General features: G+C 35.2%; 1 long non-coding RNA gene across 1 annotated transcript; it reads left to right on the top strand.

Annotated features, from left to right (window-relative positions):
• The first annotated feature begins 1,499 nt into the window (after nucleotides 1-1,499).
• On the top strand, nucleotides 1,500-6,299 carry LOC126969456 (uncharacterized). The gene is made up of 4 exons (XR_007730389.1): nucleotides 1,500-1,613; nucleotides 4,029-4,165; nucleotides 5,213-5,343; nucleotides 5,996-6,299. It is a non-coding gene; the product is annotated as an uncharacterized LOC126969456 (long non-coding RNA).
• The last annotated feature ends 20,123 nt before the right edge of the window (nucleotides 6,300-26,422 follow it).

Raw genomic sequence — 26,422 nt, 5'->3', positions numbered from 1 at the left:
CCACAAGTCGTTTCTGAACTCCGTAAAGAGAACTGCAACCGCCGCATCATCCTCCATCACGACAATGCGAGTTCTCACACCGCGCACAGAACAAAAGAGTTTTTAGAGCAAGAAAACATAGAATTATTAGACCATCCGCCGTACAGCCCCGAAATTCCCTAAAATAAAGAATTAATTGCGTGGTCAGAGATTTTCAGTGTGGTGTCATTAGGAAAATCGTTTATGCTATAAGAACCTTTCCCACACACATGTTTTTTAACAATTCTTTTAAATTTCGTAACACATCTGTTTTGTACATTTTCTGGGATCATATTGTAGAAGCATATACATCACCCAACAAAAGACTTACTAACTCGACCCAACCGAGTAGTAGGCATAACAAGTTTATGTTTGTTCCTCGTGTCAACATTATGAATGTCACAATTTCTAGAAAATTCCTCAATACAGAACATTATCAAAAATGTATTGAGTAGCAACAGTCAAATTCCCTCTTCTGCAGCACAAATATGGTATTAATATCGGCCGCACTGCCCCATAACAATAGACCATAGGACATAATACTATGAAAATAACTAAAGTATACTAATCTCGCCGTATCTATGTCAGTTAACCGTCTTATTTTCTTAACCGCATATGCTGCAGAACTAAGCCTATTCGCCAATCCTTCAATCTGGGGGCCCCACTGCAATTTGGAATCAAGAGTAATGCCAAGAAATACAGCAGATTCCACTGGTTTTACCACCTCTCCTTTTAATAAAATATTCGGATCTACATTTTTGACATTTGGCGCGGTGAATTTAATATATTTGGTTTTATTACTATTTAACAATAAGTTATTGGCGCTTAACCAGTACACGATGTCAGATAGAGCATTGTTTACTTCTTCATATAAAACTTGGCTTCGTTTCACTTTGAATATAAGTGAAGTGTCATCCGCAAACAATACCACCTTGTGTTTTTTTTTCTACAAGGTTAGGTAGATCATTTATATAAATTAGGAAGAGGAAGGGTCCAAGAAAAGACCCTTGTGGTACCCCCATACCGAGAAGAGTCCCAGGAGATCTCCTGCCATTCACCTCGTTCTCTGTATCCTATTTTTTAAATATGAGATCAGAAGATCGAGTGCAGATCCTCGTATACCATAGTGACATAGCTTCCTGACCTGCGTTGAATGTTGAACACAATCAAAAGCCTTAGATAAATTACGGAAGATACCAAGTGCATTCTGTGATTCCTCCCAGGCCTCAAAAATATTTCTGATGAGTTCAACAACTGCATCCGTAGTCGAGCGTCCCCTAGTAAATCATAAAGTTGTGTCACTTCCTTGATTCCCGAAAATTTCAGTGCCGCCCTCGTAAATGCTTGTAAATTTAAATTTTGTGTCTAATATAAATATAAAATATTGCAAACATCACTACTAAATACTTATCATAATTGATATTATGTCGCATGTAGCTATTTAATGATATAATATGTAATTTCAAATTAACTTCAAACGAACAACTTCTAACATTAGTATAGTACATTTTTCTATGCTGCTCAAATATGAGCGTGTACTACTTTTTCTTGCTTTGTGTTATATTTGTGGTACATCCAAATCATGTTATTTGTAGGTGAGTATATTATAACTTTTACAAAAATGACTTAAACGCCGTTATAACTTCTTAGATGTGGTACTAAACTATAATTTCAGTACTGGCACAGTCATAGATATAAAAATCAGCAGGTAGGGAAGGAAGAAGACAAGCAATAAGTGCTATTCCTAGCGGGATAACTGTCGCCCTATGTATACATACATTACATGCGAATATTAAGGGAATGTGCAGAAATTATGTGCAAAATTAAATTTCTAATAAATTAAGAATTTAATATGTCTAGCTCATAGTGGGGACCAGGGTGCCATTTTTTATCTGAAGCAGCGGCTAAGACGGCTGACTAGAGTGCCAAGGGATATCAACAAAGCCCGTTGAAAGAATCTGGCAAGGCAAGGTTGTATTTCCTCTTCTCAACTTTGCAATTCAGATCCTAGATGACCAGCGCTGCAGCCCAGGTTCGATTAGCCTGTTTTGCAATCAACTGCTGCTCTATCTGACGAATTTAACTAGTAAAATGGCTGTGATATGCCGCTGTTCTGTTCTGTTCAGCGTGGTATGAAAATATCCATGCCCTGAGTCTCACAGGCCACTGAAATGGGACCAACTAAAGGGATACAAATTCTGCCCCAATCTGCTGACTTGTAGTACCAATCGCGGCAAGTCACTTGTGTTCTCAGATTGGTACTACACTTATATATTTGGGTAATTAATGGTGGGAAATCCTTAAAGAGGTCTTGAGAAGTGTCTCCTGAATGTGGACAGTTGCAACATAACATTCGTTGCAAATGTCCACATTAAGCGTAGAGTGAGGTGCCACGTTGTTTCCACGTTTTTCCTCGGTGGTGACAGTACTTCTTACTGTGCCCTCCAGAATACGAGCATAAGCATGTGGGCAACGATTCCCCAACTCTGGCAGAGCCGTTAGCCCCCTAGAGTATTGTGGTAGAATGATAGAGGATAGGGAGGAATGGGTGCCGGTTGTCGACACTAACCTGTACGAAACACAGCGGCGCTAGGCCACCAGTAAAGTCTGGCACGATTCTAGTGTCATCGTAAGTTAGGAGCGTGACTCTCTTATATCGAAAATCATCTGAGTGAAACCCTTGGGCCTGAAACTATCCCTATTCTTTTACGCCCCGGTACAGCACAGGGATTTTAGAAAATAATATTGATGAAACGTAATATTTTATATGGTACAGTTACAGGCTTTTGAAGAGTTTCCCTAGTCAGATATAGTGACATTTCGATTGATACTTAATCACTACATAGTTACTGGTTTTACTTTGGCCCGTATTTAGTATAATTTGTGGAATATCGATAAAATTAATTTAGTACAACTATCAATCTTCTTATTCGTAAAAACACCAACCGCTTATTGAATCGATTTTATGATAGTAAGACAAAACTGTTTGATAACTAAAATAGATTTAATTGTGGATAGTTATTATTACTAATATTGTTAAGAGGACGGGTTAAAGGAAACATTTTCTGGACTTTTCTACTTCTTTTTTAAGTGAAACGCCCTGCCCATTATAATTAAGTTCCGCTTAGGTTTCTTAATTGAACCAAAAATTCTGATCGGTATCGCATTAACATTAGATGGATAGGCATGAGGTCATAATCAGTAATTTTAATACGGCGTCTTTCAAACCAAAATACAAATATACAAAACCTTGCACATTACGGCATCATATCAGAAAATGGCGTCGCAGTCGCATGTATCGATTGTTACTTGAGGTATTCGACTCAAAAAAAATCTCAAAAAAAAATCTGAACTTTAAAGTTCAATAGAGGACTGTCCATTATGATTGAAAACTGCTCGAGTGCAATCATACATATCTTCGAAAACCAGTGAAACCCACGACCCTCCTATCGGTTATTTAATGATGCATTGGTACTATTAACACGCTGGACGAAGAAAAATTATATTCTGAACATACTTCTTCAATTAAATGGACTCTTGAAGTAAGCAAAAAGACACTGAAGAATATACTTACATTTTTTCCACTGTACTCATCATCACCCATAAGACCACTGCTGGGCAAAGGCCTTCCCCAAAGATTGCCATGACGATCGTTCCTGCGCTGCCATCATCTAACCTAGCGATCTTGACCAGATCGTCGGTCCATCTTGTGGTCCTACCAACACTACGTTTTCCGGTACGTGGTCGCCATTCAAGGACTTTACTGCCCTAACGGCCATCTGTCCGTCGAGCTATGTGCCCTGCCCACTACCACTTCAGTTTCGCAAACACCTGCACATGAACAAGATGTTCAGCTGATGGTAATTGATACGCCCTGCCCATTAGAATTCGGATTCTTGAAAAACCCAAAAATTCTGAGCGGTAGTTTAGGTTGGCACTACAGCTAATTAAATAAATCAGTGAGTTTCCAAGACAGCAGTTATTACATATTAATATCGCATGTTTTGCAGCCAAACATACAATGACACAGAATGCCCAAAAATTACCCCTGGATCGGCATCTTCCACCTTCACTGCTGCACTGAAGTATTTTGCAGGAGAGCAATGCAATGTTTACAGTGATGTCCATCCCAAGTCAGAAGTTAATGGTAAGTTATTAGTTAAACAAGTATTCATTATGAAACTCATTTAAAGGCTTCAAAATCATTAAATGGCTTTCATTGTTATGTAAATCAGCGTTATAATATAAAATTGATGCTATTTATACATACATTCCTATAAGATATTATGTCTAATATATAAAATTCTCGTGTCGCGATGTCTGTTAACAAACCTTTTTATTAATTTGCCAAATACAACGTTTGCCGGGTCAGCTAGTAACATTTAGATTTCTTTAGTTATTTCATACAAAATGATGCTCAAAGACATCTAGTTAGGTCCATTCCAGACTAGCATCTTAAAATAGAAAATTTTTTTGAATACCTATTCTTATAAAATTGCATTTAAAATTAATTTATTTATTAAATCAATCTGAGAAAGAGGTAAACAAAAATGAATTCAGCTGAATAAAAGTCTTAAAATATAAAATCACCAATTACTTTAAATTAATAAGTAAGCAACTATTTTCAAGCTCATTTATGTTACGTGTTACTTTAAGTTACAAATTATTCTATGAATTGTTAAAAAACGTTAGTGTGGTAAATAAATGACTTTCTTGATCATGCCACAGATTGGGAATGGAGCGACCGCGTTCAGGCTATTAAATAATTAGTTTAATTGAACAATATTACTTTGTAAACATATTTTCATGATGATAAAAAAAGCCCGCTAAGTTTGTTGAGCCCATTCTTCTCAGGTTTGAGGCATTCGTTTTGGAATAGGTGGTAGTTTTTGACTTTCAATAAGTGATGTCACATTCTAATTTGAATAAAAATTTGAATTAGAATTTGAGATATCTTATTGCATTATCTTTATTTGTAATAAATATCATGATTAAAATCAAGATGTAGAAAGTCGATTTGAATGTTGCGATATTATGTCTGGCTTTTTGTTATCACAAAGATGAAATTTATTTTTCGTTGTCGTGATTCATGAGATTAACATTTTACTTATAAAAAATTGGTAATTTATATCAACGATGTGGCAATTGCTTGGTTGGCTTAGTATGATAAATGAGATATGTTTAATGTTTGTAGATCATGAAGAATTCGATTTTATAATTGTTGGCGCTGGAACTGCTGGGTGTATTGTAGCAAGACGTCTTGTAGATCAAAATTTCAATGTTTTACTTCTTGAAGCTGGTTCAGACCCACCTGTCGAAGCAAAGGTGATTGTTATTATTTGATAATAGAGATAATAATATTTCTAAGATATAAAAATATTTCTAATAATAATTTATTTATTTATTTATTCATGTATAGGAAACAAACAGTATTAAAATAATAAATATTAACAGAACTTAAAACTCACACTTTCACGATTGAAGTTTCCAAAAATTATGCTTCACTTTTAGTTAAAAGATAACTATAAAAACAATAACAAATTTACAAAGAATCACTAAGTCATATAAGTTCCACAATACTCTACACTCCTATTATACAGTACTAAAATGAGTTAAGGATTCTGAAAAAAATATATATCATATTATACTTCCTAACTGTATTTTATTTTGTCGGAAACTATAAATTACATAATTATATTAAGTTTGCTGCATATTATAAAGAAACATACACAAAATATGTTTTAAAATTATATAAATTCCCAAAAAAACAGTAACGAAATCTGTTGGCAGTACAATCAACCTATTTATTCTGTTATTAATATAAGAACTACCCTCTCATAGACGATTTAAGGACGCGCCACCAATTATCTTTCAGTAAGATTATTTCACTGTGTTCGATTGTGTGCAACATATTCACACTGGACACTTAGCTAGAATATCACATCATTTTGATTTCTACCTCAATGATTTGTTTCAGATTCCTAATTTGGTCACCTCAATTTATAAGACGAAATATGACTGGCAGTATTCAACTGTTAACAATGGTCGAACAAGTCAAGCACTGATTAATGGAAATACGTACTGGCCTCGTGGAAAAATGCTTGGTGGTAGTCACCAACTAAATATGATGTTCTACTACAAAGGAGCAGCACATGACTATAAGTCTTGGGAAGAACTCGGTAATAATGAATGGAGCGAACAAAACATTAAAAAATTTTTCAAGAAAGCAGAGAGCTTACAAAGTCAAAAATTACTAAATAATAATGAAATATAAAATTTCTATGGTCTTGATGGTCTTCAAGTCATAAATACAGTAAATTTTACATACGACCACATTATTGACAAAGTACTTGAGTCATTTCAAGAAATAGGAATAGAAAATAAAGAAGACATACATAATGCAGGTCATGCATACAATGTCGGTCAAAACTTACAGGACCATGCGGCGGTTGGGATCCCTATAATGCTGGACCTACCACCTGGCACATCAGAAAGGGACACAAATTTTGACGTTATTAAATATTTATACAACCGTACTGGGTACCTAGCCCAGTTAAGCGTAACAGATATAGGTGCTTTTTATTCACATAATAAACATCTCTCTTACCCGGAATTTCAAAACGTACTTTCTATAGTAAATAATCCATTGCGACTCAGCTTTTTAAGCTATAAAGATGTTATGATGAAGTCATTAATACAACAGGCTCAAAATCGTTCAACTTATGTATTTGAAGTCGTTTTACTGCATCCTTACTCCCGCGGATCAATCACATTAAATTCTTCAAATCCGTATGATTATCCTATAATAGATGCAAATTATTTTGGAGAAGCGCGAGATTTGAAATTAATTACACAAGGTATTAAAATATTAACCAAAATAATAAAAACGGACTATTTCAAGTCTAATAACGCGTTTCTTCCGAGATTGAAATGGCCTGATTGTGATAAATTTAAATTGGATAGTGCAAATTATTGGAAATGTATAGCAAATAATACAGTCACTACAATTTATCACCCTGTTGGAACATCAAGTATGGGCCCCGACCCTAAGAAGTTTGTAGTTGATCAACGACTTCGAGTGCACCAAATAAACAATTTAAGAATAATTGATGCAAGCATTATGCCAAATATCACAAGCTGTAACACAAATGGACCGACTATAATGATTGCTGAAAGAGGCTCTGATTTTATCATTAAAGATCACCTTAAATATAAGAATTAAATTTTGTGTTGAATCTCTCCTTTGAATCCTACAGTTTTATTTAAAAAAAATATATAAATAAACATTTAAATTGTAAAACTACTTGTTTATCTTGTACAAAAGTTCAATTCCCTTGTGATCGATGATGTGACTTTTGAGCATTTTTTGAAGTGGTAATTTGGAAACTTCACCGGAATAACTAAAATTATATAAAGATAGACCCTTAATTAAGTAGCATATTGAGATATGTGAGAATTATACGGAAATATGGGTCTTCTTGGTGTAATAACGTCTATTACCTATCAACCTATTCATCATCAGTTTAAGTTAATAGATTGATTAAGGAACTAGGATTTTAAAAATCAAATGGCACCTACAAGATTCTTTTAGCAACCAAAAGGGGCTCTTGTTATTTAAAATTTAATACGCACATTAAAAAAATGTAATGTTGATTAATTATATACCTATAGGTACATAAACGTGATAATGTAGTTTGGATTTTATTCAAAACATGATGACCGTTTGTTTAGTATTTACCAAGTGTATATTTAAGTTTTATTTATGACCTTTTTAAATCTTTAAATATTCTTTACACATACTCCATAACCAAAGCCTTAATTATAATTATACAGGAAGGAAATTTTTATGTCTGCAATCGATATGCTCTCATGAGCTGAAATTTATTATAAAAAAGAAAGATTGAAGTTGTTTCTATGAAACAGAACAATAAATGTAAAGTATTGCACTTTACATTTATTGTTCTGGGACAAATGTTGTTAAAGAATTTAGGTACTTGAGCCACATTTTCTTTGGTGTTCAAGGGTGCTCGCTAAGTCGAACGTACCTACTAGATGAAGGGCACTTGCAGTGGGAAGCGACATGTTCGCTCGATAAGTATCATAATTAAGGGTATGTTTATAATATTGCATAGCAATTTAGATTAGATTAACGTAGCTTATATAATTGAAACTGCTAGTCCCTTCCAAGTTCTAGCTATGTATAAATAAATACAAGTAACTAGATTACATTATTAACAATATTGGCAAATATGGAACAATATTTTAATTATAATATTTAGATTTTTTTTTAATGGAATCTGCTTATTAAATGGGAAAAATATAAAAAAATATAAGTTATCCATGTATTTATTCACTATCGTTTAATAATTTGCGCTCAAGTACACTTTATTAAAACTCCATCGACTCCACTCCAGTTGCGTTATTGCATCAGTAGTGCTTTGAGTCTCCAATCAGGTTGCATCACATCACGGCATTTGAATGAACACTTCCCAAAACAGTTACTTTGAATTTGAAAGCTAGTGGTAATTGATTTACTATACCACTGCCACTTGTCAGTAGACGGGGGGGACAGTGACTAAAATACTGAGTCTATCAAGTTATATAAGTTATGGAGGGTGCGTAGATAAAGTATGGCGCTGTATGGCGGTAGCAAGAACTGCTATGGATAAATTGATAAAAATATGGAAGAACAGAAACATAACAAAAGCTACGAAAATCCGGCTCGTCAAAACACTTGTTTTCCCATATTTTTGTATGACGTGGACTTTGCGACAACTCAAGAAAAAGAATATTGATGCTCCGCAGATGTGGAAAAGTGATGAATGCTCGTGGGGCGAATCACAACTGCCCCAAGAGATGTTACTTCGTGATGACCACGACCGCTCTGCCACGAGTGGTGAAGTTATAATATGAAAGATACACGATATTATGACGCATGTAATATTCGTGACGTCACAAGTGACTTCATGTATGACCGGATGTTGGCTCTACTGGCAATCTTCATGCCAGCTGACATTCCTTTAACTGCTTTACCAGAAAGTGGTATGATGAGTTCGAAAAGATATTCGTAAAATTGTTATTTTGAATATATCGAGATTTCGAAAGATTTTTATAATATATATTGGTTTTGAGAAGAGAATAAGAAAATGGTTTTAAAATGAATGAATATTCATACGTGGCTGGTAAGAACTATTATTACTATGTTATATTAGGCAAACCTGCCAGCAAAACAAAACCGAGACTTACCTTTTTTTTTAAGTATTGGTGCTTCGTTAACGTGAGGGTCGAGCATAACTAGTTTTAAGCCATAAACACATGATTGGATTTGGTACGGCCGAACCATTGGACACGGTCCGGTAGAGGATCATATTCGATGGTATGTCGCATCGTCTATTGCACACAATTTTTCTTTTAACCATCCGGGCTGGGTACGGCTCGGAAGAGTACGAAGGCGGACCCATAGGTGCGAGGCGCCCACCCACGCTCACCGGACCGTCCGATGGTCCAGCCGCACCAAATCCGACTATGTGTTTAGGCTGCTAGATATAATCTATAAATTTGTCCTATTTTGTACTATCCTGATAGTTCAGGATAGTACAAAATAGGACAAATTTATCGATATCGAAAAGAGAGAGAGAGAAAGTGATAAGATATTTAAACGGTGTTAAATGTGGTGTTGTTGAAGTTAACTCAAATTGGCAAGAGGCTCACGGCGTGGCAAGTGGTGACGCAACCGCATAGACATCTGCAACATCAGGTGTCAAGAGATGTGTTGCCAGCCTTTAAGGTGGGAGTAGATGCAAGACTCGTTGTCTTAATTTGTTTACTACGAAAAAACTTTGTTTATTTATTTCGAAAACTTCAGTTTCAATTATATTCTTGATATAAACATATTATTAAGTTTTTTAATCTACCACCAGTTTAATGGTTTGAAATTCGAAGTTGGAATAGTTATTAACATAGATTACGTCATTCGATTGAAAGTCAACTTGAATAGGGGATATTTCGAATGTATTTGATTCCTTACAATTCCGCACAATATGTTACGCAGTAACCATAAAAAAGCACAAGCATAGCAGCCAGGCGAAGCTTCGAGTGTTTCTGGAAATTGAACTTCTATTTTGATATTCATATTAGTGCTATTGGAGATTATAGTGGCAGCCTAGCATTGCTTGCGGCTTCACATTAGCAGGATAGCACATAACGTGCCCAATCAACAAATAATGGTTCAAATTGTCATTCTAGGATACAAACAAAGCCATGTTTTGTTTTATCATGTATTAAAATGCCAATATATTAGGTTAGGTTTAAGTATGAAATTGCCCATTTGTACTGAAAAATTAAAATAAGTTTTTTTTTTAAATTTAATTTTTAAAGGTTGGTCATTTATGACATTTCCGATAGAACTGTGGTGATTTACATTCGGCAAACTGTGTGAAAGCACTATCTACTGCCTCCTGAGATGAAAACTTTTTATCACGTAGAAAATTATCAAAATCACGAAAAAAATTGTAGTCCGTTGGAGCAAGGTCTGGCGAATACGGAGGGTGACGAATGGTTTCTAATTGCAGTTACTGTAAAGTAAAAAAGGTTTCTCGTGCTGTATGAGGTGCCGCGTTATCATGGAGCAATAATCGTCAAGATCTATTCATGAGTCGCGGCTGTTTTTTTGCTAGTTATGCTATCATTGTTCGCAGTCCGGCACAGTAGACATCTGCCGTTATTGCTTGACCAGATCGGAGAAAGCTATAGCGAATAACACCATGCTGACACTACCAAACAGTTACCATTACCTTTCTTTTGGTAAAGCAATTGTGGACACTGTTCCGTCGGCTGACCTGGTGCAGACAAAGCATTTTTCGCTTATAGATATCGTAAAGAATCCACTTTTCATTGCATGTCACAATTTGATCCAATTCCTATTACTTTATTTTTGTATCGATTCAACTATATAACACAAGTTTCAAAATGCGTTTCAGATCAGCCAAAACATGAGGCACCCATTATTCATATTTTTCTATTTAATTAATTTCACGCAAATGAGTCAAATGTTAAACCACGCCGCTAATTCCTGGGTAGTTTGGCTCGGGTCGGCAATCTCTTTCAATTCGTTGTTATTCACCTGTGTGTCTTCCACGTGGTTCGTTCTTCAAATCAAAGTTTCATCACGAAAGCGTTTAAACCAAAATCACATGGTGCGTTCATTAGCAGTCCCGTCTCCAAACGCAACATTGATATTACGAGCTGCAGAAATGCCGCGTTAGTTTCGTGCCGGAACTCGTATTAAAAAATAACTCGAGTTTTCGAAGTATCCATTTTCTTGTCTAAGCTGAATAAAAAAAAAACAACTTAAAGTTGATAATCGAATATTGCACATTTTTTAAAAGAAGAACTACATAGGTACCATGTGAGAAAAGTTTCAATTAAAAATCTCTCATGAAGAAAAACTCAATCCATAAAGATTCTATGTAAATTCAAAGTACCTATTACAATAAAACGGCAATTTCATATATTAGCCCCTTTTTTATTAGATTTAAGTCTAATAAACAGTGAGAATACAAACAAGACAATGACATCAAGACGTGCCTTAAGATTATGATTTGTATAATATATTTTTGTTTTATTTAATATTTAGTATTTGATAGTAAGCAAGTATTGTATGAAAGCAAATAATATATTTAGGAAAGCCAACTTTATAGCGAGAGGCAAAATAAATGAGAACGGACTATATAACTGAACTAATGGTTAAAATATACCTGGATAGACCTGGATTGTATATTCTGACAGACGCATGGATTAATGTTATTCATTTATCACCGGACTGACACTAATGACTGATGATAATATACGTAAACCAAACACAAACAACCGAACATAAATAATAGGATTAACGGTATTGTAACATAAATCGTTTTTATTTTAAATGTTCTGTATTCAAAGTCAGTGGTAGCGATAAAGCTATTCAATGGTATTTCTTTATCAAGGTAGAATTTTAAATATCTTATTGAACATCAAAACCAAAGAGGATGTAAATACTTTTTGGTACGTAATAAGAGGCAGGACTGCCTAGCTTAGAATTGAAATTTAGCTTAGTATGAAACGTGCAGTCAATTGACATAATTTTCAAATAGTAGTAATTACAGTATGGCGATTGGCGACAAAGTACAATCCTGCTAAGTTTGAAAGCGAACAGTTGCTTAAATGTAGTTGATTTTCACTATCTCCTTTTTCCTTTTTTAAGAAGATTTTAGCCTTCATCTGTCAATCTGTCAACGACTGCACGTTTCATACAATCGAGTAAATCGCTTTTTTGAGAGTTTCGTTAGGCTGGTCAAAACTACCACTCGTTAGAAAAATTATTCTTCAGAAGAAACTCAGGGGATTTTTCCTTGTTGTTATAAATTTTGCTACCATAATAAATTTATAATCAGAAAGGAGAAACTACCCTTTAGGTAGTTTCTCCATTCCCATTCTTTTAGAAATAAATTATGAGTAAAATATAAAAATAATTACAGACATTAATAAATACTATTATTTTAACCAGATCGTGTCATATAAATCTTATTAAAACAAGTACGTGCCAAAATCAGTGAGCTCACGGTTCGTTAAGTCAAGGCGGGCTTGCGAGTACAACGGATTTAGAATCGTTTTACTCGAAATGAATCACATGCGAATAACAAGTGTGGTAAACGTAAGGCTTGTACCACATATGTCTTAAAAATAAATTATTACAAGAAGTAATTACAGAAACATTATTTTATGAAATGAGTTGAAAATAAAATTATTGTTGCTAATCTTGCACAAATAACAATAATGTGGATTGAAGTTTACGTTGCTAGGTCTAGAATCCTGATTCTTGACGACAAAGAAAAAACACCGCCGACCATCCCACGTTGTCAGAGCTCTATGCCTGAAGTTACAGTTCAGACAAAAAACTGTTAGGCGAGCTCTGTTTTCGTAGGACGTCAGGAAGACGAGCGGGCCGGATGGCATTTCTCCAATGGTGCTTAGAACGTATAATAATGCATCATAATGCATCCTACGGATAATGTAACTATGTCATGTATGTAAAAACATTTAGTAAACTCCCTCCAAGCTTACGTGTATTACCGATCCAACGATTTAAGAAGGATATTTTTACATGGTTTATAGATAAATGATTTTATTCCATAAATGAAATGCTTACACATTAGATTAAATTAAATTGACTTAAAAAAATATTAATTCTAGTCTTTAAATAACGACATCAAAATAATAATTATAATTTTAATTGATCTAAGTGCTTAAAACAACGAGTTTATACTTGTTAAATCAATTATAATAATAAGTAGAATTTTGTAATGAAATGAAAAATGAATTAATATTTAATAATAATTTTGCATGCCAGAAATAGCCGTTAACATTGATACCTTAAAACTATTTACACTCATTGTAACACGTTTTCTAGGAACATAAAGGATTTATGATTTAACGTGTACCCCGTGTGAAGTGACGCCGGTGCTAGCGCGTTTATTCCGGCACCCATATACAAAAGGCGTAGGCGGCGTCCCTGACTCATGGAAGTCAGCCCTTGTCCATCCGATCCAAAAAAAGGAGACAGTTCGGATCCGGCAAACAACAGGCCTATAGCTATAACCTCCCTGCTCTCCAAAATCATGGAGAGCATAATTAACCGCCAGCTCTTGGTATACCTAGAGGATCACCAGTTGATCAACGGCCGATAGTACGGCTTTTGCCATGTTCGATTGGCAGGTGATCTGCTGGTATACCTAACACATAGATGAGTGGCGGCTATCGAAAGCAAGAGGGAAGGCCTGGCAGTTAGCCTGGATACAGCGAAGGCCTTTGATCGTGTACGGCACAAAGCGCTTCTCGCAAAACTCCTATCATTTGGACTTCCCGAGAGCTTATGCAAGTGGACCGCCAGGTTCCTTACTGGGCGCAGCATACAGGTCGAAATCGAAGTATATTGCTCGGATCCCAAGCCCGTGAACGTTGGAGTGCCCCAAGGCTGTGTGCTATCTCCCACACTGTTTCTTCTGCATATCAATGATATGTTGGACACCTCCAACATACATTGCTATGCAGACGACAGCACGGGCGATGCCATATACATGGGCTATGCAGGTCTCTCTTGGGAAATCGTCTACCAGTGCCGGGAGAAACTTATGTCTTCTATCGAGTCCTCTCTTAAGAAGGTCGCGGAATGGGGTAAGTTGAACCTTGTCAAATTTTACTCCCAGAAGACTCAAATTTGCGCGTTTATCACTAAAAAAACCCATTTGTCATATCACCGCTCTCCGACAACACTTCCCTTACAACCTCGCCTAGTATCGGAACTCTGGGTCTCGATATCTCGAGTGATTGTCAATTCCGTGGCCATCTGGTGAGCAAAGCCAAATTGGCCTCGAAGAAACTGGGCGTAATAAATAGAGCACGGCAATAATTCAAGCCGGCCCATATTCTAGCGCTATACAAAGCGCTGGTCCGGCCACATATGGAGTATTGCTGTCATCTCTGGTCTGGCACACCCCAGCTTGATCAATTTGACCGCGTGCAAGTGCTCTGTGAACGGCTGGATTACTTGGCATTGCGTAGAGGCATCGCTTCATTGTGCGTCCTCTACCACATTTATCATGTGTTCCGAACAGCTGTTTCACCTAATTCCAGCCGCCGAATTCCACCTTCGCAAGACACGCCACAAGTTAGGATATCATCCCCACCATATGGATGTGTGGCAGTCCTCCACAGTGCGGTTTTCAAGGAGCTTTCTTCCACGTACTACAAAGCTGTGGAATGAACTTCCTTGTACGGTGTTTCCGGGACGATACGACATGGGTACCTTCAAAAAAAGCGCGTACACCTTCCTTAAAGGCCGGAAACGCTCCTGTGATTCCTCTGGTGTTGCAAGACAATGTGGCTGGTGGTGATCACTTAACACCAGGTGACCCGTACGCGCGTTTGTCCTCCTTTTCCATAAAAAAAAGAAACACTATTAAGATAAGAATGCTGTGTCTTTTTTTTGCCAATTAGGGACGAGACGAGCAGGACGTTCATCTGATGATAATTGATTCACCCTGTCCATTGCAGTGCTGCTTAGGATTCTTGAAAAACACAAAAAATTCTGAACGGCAATATAATTGCGTTCGTCACTTTGAGAAATAAGATGTCAAGTCTCATTTGCCCATTAATATCACTAGCTACGGCGCCCTTCAGACTGAAATACAGAAATGCTTATGCATAGTAATGCAGTAGTAACTTCACGGCAGAAATAGGTGCCGTTGAAGAACCTATAATCTAGCCAGCATCTGGAGCAAAGGAGCCTCCCACTGGTAGAATATTTATTTATGTATAGTGTTAAAATAAATACTACTACATGTATTTGCTCCAGACATACGTGCTATAGAGGTACAGGTATATTCTTTACAAGATTTTATGTTTAAGTTTTTAGTATTAGGCCTTATTTTTTGTATTGTAACCGTACGCGTTATTACCGCCTGTTCTCTCTGACGTTCTGTCGTCATATCTCCGTACCCGCAGGCGAGGATCATAATATATAATATTATTCGATTAGTCTATAGTACATATAGTACATCTTCAAAATAATGATTCTAAATCATTTTAGATTGTAATGAACGCCAAAATAGAAACGTCCACTTTCGTCAAAAATATTACAATTTACTATAAAGAAGATTGGGATGATAATGATACTTTCCTTATTATGTCAGGCTTATTGGTAATGCATTCGAATCGTCGAACGGTTGTCTCCGTGGAAAGAGTGCTCGCACGGAACGCAAGCGTAAAAGCGTTCATAAATTTTATTTTCAATTTTTTTTTGTCTAATAATTAATCCCAGTAGTGAGGCTTATCACTTTGAAAAAAAAATCAAATTGCTTAGATTAAAATTATAGCGATCACATGTGTCTTTACCCTAAGTTCGTAACAAATAAAATGGAACTAACACATTGTGGAGCGTTTTGTATTTTCTTATAGATGTCGGTTTGCTAATGTGACGTGAGATATAACAGTCATTTTGTCAGGAATGTCTTGTTTCTTGCACTTTGAAGTATCATCGCAATATATGACTGAAGATATTTAAGATCTCACAACAGCTGTTAAATTTCTCAATTTATTTAAAGTTATAGTTGACGATATATTATTATATGATTTATTCTTTTTATAATCCGATCCCCACCATCTGGCTGTGTGGCGTTCCTCCACAGTGAGGTTTTCAAGGAACTTTCTTCCACGTACAACCATGCTGTGGAATGAGCTTCCTTGTGCGGTGTTTCCAGGACCATACGACATGGGTTCCTTCAAAAAAAGTGCGTGAACTTTTCTAAAAGGCCGGCAACGCTCCTGCGATTCCTCTGGTGTTGCAAGAGGATGTGGATACCGCTGACACCAGGTGACGCGTACACTCATTTGTCTTCCTTTTCCATAAAATAAACATAAAGTCTCTACATAAGGTTTTTAGTAGTTAAAAAAGGTTGTGTAGATAGTGAAAATACTGAGCTAGTAATTTTAACATCTCATGTCTCGAGTTATAACACTAATGAATTTTACTATCGAATTCCTGTCAACAAAGAGAATTAGATTCAAAAGTTTTAAAGAGCACTTTACTGAGCATCTGAATAAAAGTTTACATTCAAAGATGATCTTCGATTTTGAAACGTACTTAAATTGTAAAATGCACTTTCAAATGTCCACTATCTTGGGGTATTAACTTTTATGGCAGTTGGAAAATCAGTTTGTACTTAAGCTAAGAGTAAATACTGTTTGCAATCGTCAAACTTAACTTAAATATCATAGCTGTTGGAAATTTTAACAACTAAGTCGTATACAAAACTTATGAGATAAAAAGACAGATGCTAAAAACAAAAACATGATATCGAAAAGTACACTAAAATACTTGCTTTAATCACTAAAATTTAACGAAAACCTGTCAAGTGCAAGTGAAGGCTCGTTACAAGTTACTTAAAAAAAAAACAACTTTTCTTTCAGCATTGCGTTGATATTTATCGAATTCGCATTGATTCTTGGGTTTGTTTTTTTTTAATTCTTTGCTGTCTAACTATTACAGCTTATGAGATACACAGTCCAATAACAGACTAGTCCTGTTGGTTATCCCTTAAGTGCGATAGATAAATAAATGGTTTTATTTTTTTAAGAAAATAAGGGACGAGACGAGCAGGAAGTTCAGCTGACGGAAATTGATACGCCCTGCCCATAACACTGCAGTGCCGCTCAGGATTCTTAAAAAACCCATAAATTCTGAGCGGCACTACAATTGCCCTCGTCACATTGAGACGTAAAATGTTATAATATCTCATTTGCCCAGTAATTTCAGTATCTACGGTGCAGTTCAAACCGAAACACAATAATGTTTACGCATCACTGCTTCAAGGCAGAAAAAGGCGCTGTCGTGGTACCCATAATCTAGCCGGCATCCTGTGCAAAGGAGCCTCCCACTGGTAAAGTATCCTATAGAGTAAAATGTTAATAAAAATGAGGGGTTCCGTATTTTATTTAAATGGAAAAGGCAAAAAATCTTTGCTCAAAATCATACAGTGCAAATAAGCTCTCATTATTTACACGTATTAAAAAAACTAGTTTCTAAATCTCGATCAAAACCAATCTTTGGTGAAAGTTTGCATGGTAATGTACACCATATGTTTTTTTTAGTTAGTTTTAACATTCTCTTATTTTATACGTGACGGGGGGGGGGCACATTTTACTACTTTGGAAGTGTCTCTCGAGCAAACTATTCAGTGCAGAAAAAACTTATAATATCAGAAACATCAATATCATTTTTGAAGACCATACGTATGGGTTTGAGGAAAAAAAAAATTCAGTTTCAGTTCTACGTATGGGCAACACCCATACTTTATTGCTTTTTCTATTTGAAACTGAAAATGTTGATGCGGTTCACAGAATACATCTACTTACCAAGTTTCAACAGCATAGTTTTTATAGTTTTCGAAAAGAGTGGCTGTAGCATACACGGACAGACAGACAGTCATGACGAACCTTTAAGGGTTCCGTTTTTTTGGAATTTGGCCATAGAACCCTAAAAATACATAAAACTACATAATTACATACTTAAATATATACAAGCTTTACATTGACACGTAGACAAAGCTATCCGCAGCTTGTTTTGTAAAGATCAGATGCTCCGAGTTTTACGACGTACATACGTGGGGTTGCCAAATAGCCTCATGAATAAGAACCCTACTATTCTTAGTATTTTGTGAAGTACTTACAAAGTAGATATTTATACGGTGTCAGATAGTTAATGACAAAAATATAGAGGATTTATCTTATTTTTTGATGGAAGAGGAGGTAACGAACGTACGGGTCACATGATTGTAAGTGATAACCTCCGTCCACATTCTCTTGCAACACCAGAGGAATTACAGGATCTTAGCCGGGCTTTTAGAAAGGTGTACACGCTTTTTATTTGAAGTTGTCTTTTCATTCCGGAAACGAGGTAAAAAGTTCTTTGATAACCCACGGTGGAGGAATACACACATCCAGATGGTGGAGATGATATTGTAATTTGTAGAGTATCTTTGTAGTTATCATAAAGAAAGTATTTCTTTTACAATAATGATTTTTATGTACAGAAAAATAATGCTAGTTATATTTAAAGCATTTCCGTGTAGGAAAGCTATGCTGATGTTAGAGATCGGGCTTCTAGCAGCTCTATAAAAACACCTAGATAGTACTTTGTACATTCTTAGCACCTCTGGCCCACACGGGCTAAACGTGTACCACCAAACGGCACAAAGAAGTAAGACTCACTGACACATATTTATGATGTTTGCGATATCAGTGGTCAAAGCAGCTGTATCTAAAACAAAACAAAATGATTACAAAAAGTGAGGCCACTGGGTAATTCACATAATTAATTTTTTTTTTACAACATACGATTCATATTCAAATTCATATATTTTTATTCAAAATAGTCTTATAAATATTATACTGGACGTCAAATACTATCATCTCTTTGAAAATATATGCGACAGACCAACGAATTCTTTCGTATATTGAACACATAATGCGAAAGGGTAATGAGAGTCTGGAGAAATTGATCGTAGTTGGGAACAAAAATGGCAAGCGAGTCCAAGGCCGACCGGCCCTGCCACGGTGTGGGACTCGAACCCATGAATTCTGGTGTTCCGTGCCAGTGCTCTAACCAACTGAACTAACCGTTGGAGTGACGTATCGTCATAATACCTTGTATGCTAAAAAAAATTTATTTAAATAGTTTGAGAGTGGCAGACCGCTTAGTTACCAAAGTGACATTAATAAAATAATTTAAGTTATAGTAATTATTTATACATATACGTATTATTACAATACATTTGATTTCTAATATTTTAAGATGATAATATTGTAAAACCGTTAAATGGTATAAACCGTCTACTAAAAGCATTAAGATTTCATTTTATTGATGAAATATTTCTGTTATACAAATTACAATACAAGAATAGTATATTGTTGCGAGCATTCATTATAGACTGATTTATGAAAGCTTCGTGGATTGACGCTACAAATCTCATTTCTATTAAATCTATAGTGACGTTATAAAGCTGGGAGGATTATTTTTTCATTGATCGTTTAAACGAACTTTTCTCAGCATCTACCAGTTAAATTTGAATAATTGTTTTGTGTTTGACAGTCACCTCAGACAGACTTTATGAGGAATAGCACAGGAGATACATTAAGCTTTATCACAATACATCTTGAATCATTTTTCTGCATCACTTTAAGTATTCATTAAAATCAATGTCAAACAATGAAACTGTAAATTTTTATTTAAGAGCGAGATGGTAAAAGTTTATATCTTTCTCAATACTATATTACCTAGAATAGTAATGTTCTATATTATGTTCATAAGCACATTGAGGAATTTGCTAGAAACTGTGACAATCATAATGTTAACGAGGAACATACATAAACTTGTTATGCCTAATACTCGGTTAAGTCAAGTTAGTCCAGCGTTTTATTGGGTGATGTATATGCTTTTACAATATGATCCCAGAAAATATACAAAATAAATGCATTACTAAAAACTGAAATTAAAAAGAAATTTAAAAGAATTGTTTAAAAAGATTTGTTTGGAAAGGTTTGTTATAAAGTAAGCGATTTTCCGACCCGACATACGCTGTCTTGTCAGTAAAAAAAAATATGTAAGTAACTAAGTATTCGGGAATAATGTTAGTAATGTAAAGCCATCGGAAATGATTAATTGTATAATATGTAGTACTAAAATAATAGGATTAATATCGTATTAGTGTAAAAAGCGTTTATATTACCGCTTTATAATTGCCAATATTTAAAGCAATAAAATGGATATATCCTCTCTTAAGGATTACATACTATAGTATGTAATCCTTAAGAGATAGACAGACTTCTACAGACATCTACAGACTTTTCTGTAGAACTATATAAGGTTCATAATCCCACAATACATATTTTTGTTATGTCAGCGTTTTCATTGAAAACTTCCAAATGGCTTATTTTTTTCCGACACCTCAAACAAATATCGTTATTGTATACAGAAGTTTATACAAAAACTTGACAAATTATATATTTAAACCTTCCTTGAGAATCACGCTATCCATTGGTGAAAATAGCAAGAAAATCGGTACAGTAGTTTTTGAGTTTATCGGGAACAGACAGACACACAGACGCAGCGGAGGACTTTGTTTTATAATATGTAGTGAAACACAGTTAAATATATATAGTTAAACACAGTATAATGAGAGCACGGGTCGATCAAGTCCACTAGCTTAAGGTAAAATACTATATCTCTTATATTTGAAAATCACTTCTTCAATAACCATAATAATTGGTTTTACTCGATACTGTGTAGGAACTTTAATTAGCTCTTGATACACAAATAAAATTTGTAAAACAAAATTTTATAACGATACGTCACTCGAACGGTCAGCTCAGTTGGTTAGAGCCCCGGCACGGAACGCCGGAGGTCGTGGGTTCGAGTCCCGCATCGTTCATAAAATTTTGTTTTTCAAATTTTATTTGTGTATTATTCCTAGAAGTGAGGGTTATCACTTTAAAAACATAACAAATAGCTTAGCTCTTGATATTGAAGTTAGTCACTAACAGTAACCAAGTCCCTACACTATCTTTAATGGAGTAGATAAGGAAGTTTCCTACAAAGTATGAAGCTTTAGTAAACGTAATGCAAGTTATATTAAGTCCAAGTAGAGCTGATGCACTGAGAAGTCCATAAAATATAAAAGTATTGTGTACGTTAAGGCTTCAGATTTATTTAAATTTAGTTAGAAAATAGATAATTCCTTTAACATATTTGTTATATTTGACTCCATGAGAAAACAATAATATTAAAAGGAAACTAAAGAAAAAACAACTAAGTTAGCGGGATGCTTAGTCCAAAATAGATTAAAAGCTTTTTTAAGTTTTTGAAGTAAAAAAGCAGGGAGTAAGCTGATGAATGCGTGACGAGAGCGTTACGAAAAGTGTGATCGGACGAGGCGAACGGAAGTTGAGAGGGAGATATAAGTTTGTGAAGATAGAAAAAAGAAAGAAATACGTTTCATATTTTAATGGATAGTATCATTCTTCTAAACAATCCCGTTAAGGGTATTCTGAATTCAAAATGAAAGACAGTTATATTAAGTGTTATCAGAAATAGTGCAGAGAGGAGCAAGACCACAGAACAGGTAAAAGAGGTCATCACGTGTAATTTGTATGAGAACCGCTGTCACCTAGAGCAAGAACTTTAACCTGATACGAAATGACACATCCTGCCCAATGATGCATTTGCTCTGTATTGCAGCGGCATTTACACTCGACACTTTGAGACATATAAGTTTTCAAGCTTAAATTAAGTATTGGTCTCCGCTGCGCACCAACTTGATACACTACCTAATAATAATAGATTTTTTATTACGGCACTTGACACTCAATGGCATCCGTCAATTTTTGTTGTAGCACACGTGTTATTTTACACTGAAATGAATAAAATACAAAATATGTGATCCCAGTGTCTTATTATTTATTGTAGAATTATTTTTACAAAGTTTTACTACGCACCCCGGCATTTTAGTTTAAATTATTAACAAAGTTTAACAGAATATGTGGCACGTCAACGTCACACATTGTTCGAGACTGGCTCGAGTACGCCCACTTCTATAGACTATAGCCTACTTATAGTTGGAGCGCAGAGGAGACCAATCCTAAATCTAAGTAACTAGCTAAGGCATCCTTCAGACCGAAACACACTAATGCTTGCACGTTCCTGCTTCACAGCACAATAACGCATCAATGTAGCACTAACCTAGGAACCCTGTGCAAGGAAGTCTCCCCTAGCATTAAACGTTGTAATTCAAATTCAACTTATTTTTTTTTATATAAAATAAGATTTAAAATCTCTTATTCAAAGTCAAAAACTATCACCCATTCCAAAACGTTTGCCTCAGAACTGAGAAGAACGGGCGTAAAAAAATTCAGCGGGCTTTTTTTTCATCGAAAAAAGATGTTTACAAAGAAATATTGTACAATTAAACTTATTATTTAATAGCCTAAGGGTGTTCGCTCCATTCCCAATCTGTGGTATCATTGAGAAATTAATTTATGTATTTAACAATTCTTTTAATTTTCGTATTTGTTTTGTACATTTTCTGGGATCATGTTGTATAAGCTACAACGTCCAATAAAAGACTTACTAACTTAATTATTAAGTTATTAAACAAAGTTCATTAATATTAAGACATGTTTTTATCAATAATCTTCGTTTCAATTTTATGTTGGAAAAAGATTTTAATATTATGACCAGTTTCCATTTTGAATTCAGAATATCCTTACGGGATAGATTAAAAATGCAGTTAAATGAAAATAAAGTTATAAGGATCGCTGTTCTATACGTGTATTGGTACTCCAAGCAACGATCATTTAATTTATTTGTTCAAAAAGTTACATTTTCATTGAAATTTATTGCGCCTTTGAATGTTTGTTCTCCCCTGAAACTGTACAACACTCCGAAAGAAATATTCTATTCGTACTGTTTTTCGCTACAAATTTTAAAAACTCAGATGCAATAAATCTGTTGGTAAGTTAGAACGCCCATGTGACGTCCGTTGTATAGAGGATTATCCAATGCGGTTACAATGAGACTCAGACTGGCATGGCTCGTTCGGATATACTGGATATACTTCGTAGCAATATATTGTTCAGTGCAAAAACAGTTTCATTTTTAAACTGCAATGCGTTTATTTTTGTATAAATGATATGTTTGTCATTTTTTTTTTTAGTTCTTAGGGCTCCATACAGAAAGGGTAAAAAGGAACCCTATTACTACGACTACGCTGTCCGTTTATCCGTCTGTCGCCAGTCTGTACCTCATGAACCGTGATAGTTAGACAGTAGAAATATTCACAGATGATGTGTTTCTGTTGCTGCTATAACAAATAATACTAAAAAATATAATAAAATAAATATTTAAAGGGGCTCCCATACAACAAGCGTGATTCTTATAAATGATATTTTTATAGATCAAGGATACGGATGTAGACTACTATATATTTATTTTTTATGTCAGCCATGAATATTACAGGCGCTTTATTAAATATAGTAATCCAAGATATTCTTCTTAATAAAGCCTAACTTTAGTGAGTATTCCAGAGTATATTTAAATATCATAGAGACGAGTTGATAAAAGTACTTTCAGATAATTATCGAAAAGAGCGTACCACTTAGCTTGAGAAACTATGAATTGCATATGCCAAGAGATGAAACACATTTTCACACTGATCCACTTAAATCGGAACATCTACCGATCAATAATTTTAAAGTGAAACTTTTATTACATTACGTCAAATTTTTCGTCCACCTATCGCATGTCATATTAACAGATGGCCGTGGAGTAGAGGCACAATACAGTAATAAAACAGTACTTCAACTTCATACTAGAGCGTCCGAATTGACGTACGCGCACATACACGGCCGCCGCAGAGACTGGTCACTGTCCGAGTTAAATAAGCTGCGCCGCACCGTACGCGTCGTCAATCATTTTGTATGTATCTTACAAGTTAATGAAAGGTAACGATAGTTTCCTTACACATCGTAAGCTTCACAGATGATTTGAAGCACCTACCTATTCGGGCACAGGCACGGGAATCTTCTCGGAAGATCTAAATATCAGCATATCCGAATCCTTGGATAAGCTGTATAACCACTTTATACAAGGCAGAATGCATAGGGATTCTGCTAGCTGCCAATGCATTCAGGCCAGAGATGTTCAAGATCACACCATCGAAATACTCTCTGATATCAAATCGGTATTATAAACCCTTAAAAGCAAGGTAATAAATTCTAGCCTATTACTTAAATGCCACTCAGTATTAAATGGGTTGGCAGGCAATACTAACACTTCGGTAGATCACAATGGGGTCAGGAGCAACGAGGCGGCAGACCAATTGGCTAGAAGGGGTTCTGACCCCAAGAAGACGAATCAAGTCGGACTAGAACCACATAAATCAAAAGATAAAGGTACTACATCAACAATACTGGGATAACCTTGAGGAGTGCAGGCAAGCCAGAGCAACTTTACCTTTCGCCGAATTGCGTTTCACCAGGGCAATCTTACAACTTAGTCGGTGTCATAGGTCACGGCAATTTTAACAGGCATCTTTTAAATATACGTGTCACAGACATGTGCCCCTATGCAGCGGATGCTTGGAGGCAGAAGAAACAGCTGCGCAAGTTCTGCTGGAATGCAGAGAGGTGGCAAACTACAGGGCGAAGCACCTGGGCTCACCAGGTGCTCTTCGGGAACTCTTCATCAACGTTAAGAAGTTTGAGCTTGGCTCATAGGGTTGTATTGGCGAGAAACCAGCAGAACAGAATACAAAGTGACGCTTAAATAATCTTTGAATACTCTCAAATCGTTGTATGTATGACCGGCCCATTGCCATTTTAGTTTCAATGCGTGGGTCAGTGCATCTTTTATTTTTGTTCTTTGTCTAAGTAGAACATTTCTTATCTTTTGAATTTTTCTTATTTTCAATATACTTCTTTCTATTGCTCTCTGTGTCGTTCTAATTTTTTCTTTTACTTTATTCGTGAAAGTCCATGTTTGACATCCGTATAGAAGACAAGGTAATAAGCATGTCTCAACTACAGTTTTCTTCAGCTTCAGATTGAAATCTCCCTTTAGAATTTCTTTCAAAGACCAAAATTTTTTCCAGGTTAGATTCCTTCTTGTTCGTTGGAATTTTTATCAAATGATATTGGTTTGCCTAGATATATATTTTTCAACGTATTCAATTTTAGTGCCACTAGTGGTGATGGGTATTTGAAAACTGTTGGTCATCACTTTGGTTTTATTGAAATTCATTTTTAATTCAATTTTTAAACTTTCTTTGTCTAGTGAATTGATCATATTTTCTAGGTCTTTTGGAGTTTCTGCTAGTACTACTATGTCATCAGCGAACCTTAGATGACTCAAGAAACAGCCATTAACTATTATGCCTTTATTTACCCAGTCAATTTGTCAAAATACATAATCCAGTACCATAATGAAAATTTTTGGGGACAGAGGGTCTCCTTGTTTTACTCCGCGTTCGATTTTTATTGACTCTCCTCTTGTTTCCAATTTAACATTACTGGTACTATTAGAGTAGATGTGTTTTATTATGTTCTGATATTTTTGAAGTACATAAAGGGAATTAAGTGCTTTCCAAATTGAATCATGACTAATACTATTGAATGCTTTGTTATAATCAATGAAAGCTGCGTAAAGCGGACTATTGTACTCTTTATATTTTTCGAAAACTTGTTTTAAGGTATGAATATGATCCATTGTAATGAAACCTGAGCGAATGCCAGCTTGTTCTACAAGTTGTTCGTTATCAATTTGTTGTGTTATCCTTTTTAAGATTATTGAGGAAAATAATTTATATATGTTTGCCAGTACATTAATAGGCCTGTAGTTCTCTATATTGTTAGGATCACCTTTTATATATAATAATATGATATCTGATGCATTCCATTGGTTCGGTACTACTTCTGTCTCAATTATCATATTAAATAGCTTTGTCAGATGAGGAACAAGAATGAGTGCATAAATTTTAAGTATCTCATTACTTATGTTGTCCGGGCCTGGGCTTTTATTTGTTTTTAGGTTTTTAATATTGTCATATACTTCTATTTCTTGTATTATAATATTATTTGTCTATGTACATTAATTATTTGTATGTTTTGTTATTTTAGACCTCAGTTCCTCTTCCCCTGTTTTACGATATAATTCTTTATAAAAATTTGATCCATTACATCATTTCTAGTATTTGCTATGGTTCTTTTATTTTCAATTTTGGGGATCCATGTTTTATGAGTACACAATTCTTTGAACGCT

This window comes from Leptidea sinapis, chromosome 18, assembly GCF_905404315.1.
Source record: "Leptidea sinapis chromosome 18, ilLepSina1.1, whole genome shotgun sequence".
Taxonomy (NCBI): Eukaryota; Metazoa; Arthropoda; class Insecta; order Lepidoptera; family Pieridae; genus Leptidea; species Leptidea sinapis.
Note: the sequence above shows the minus strand (reverse complement) of the source record. Positions and strands in the feature narration are given on the sequence as shown.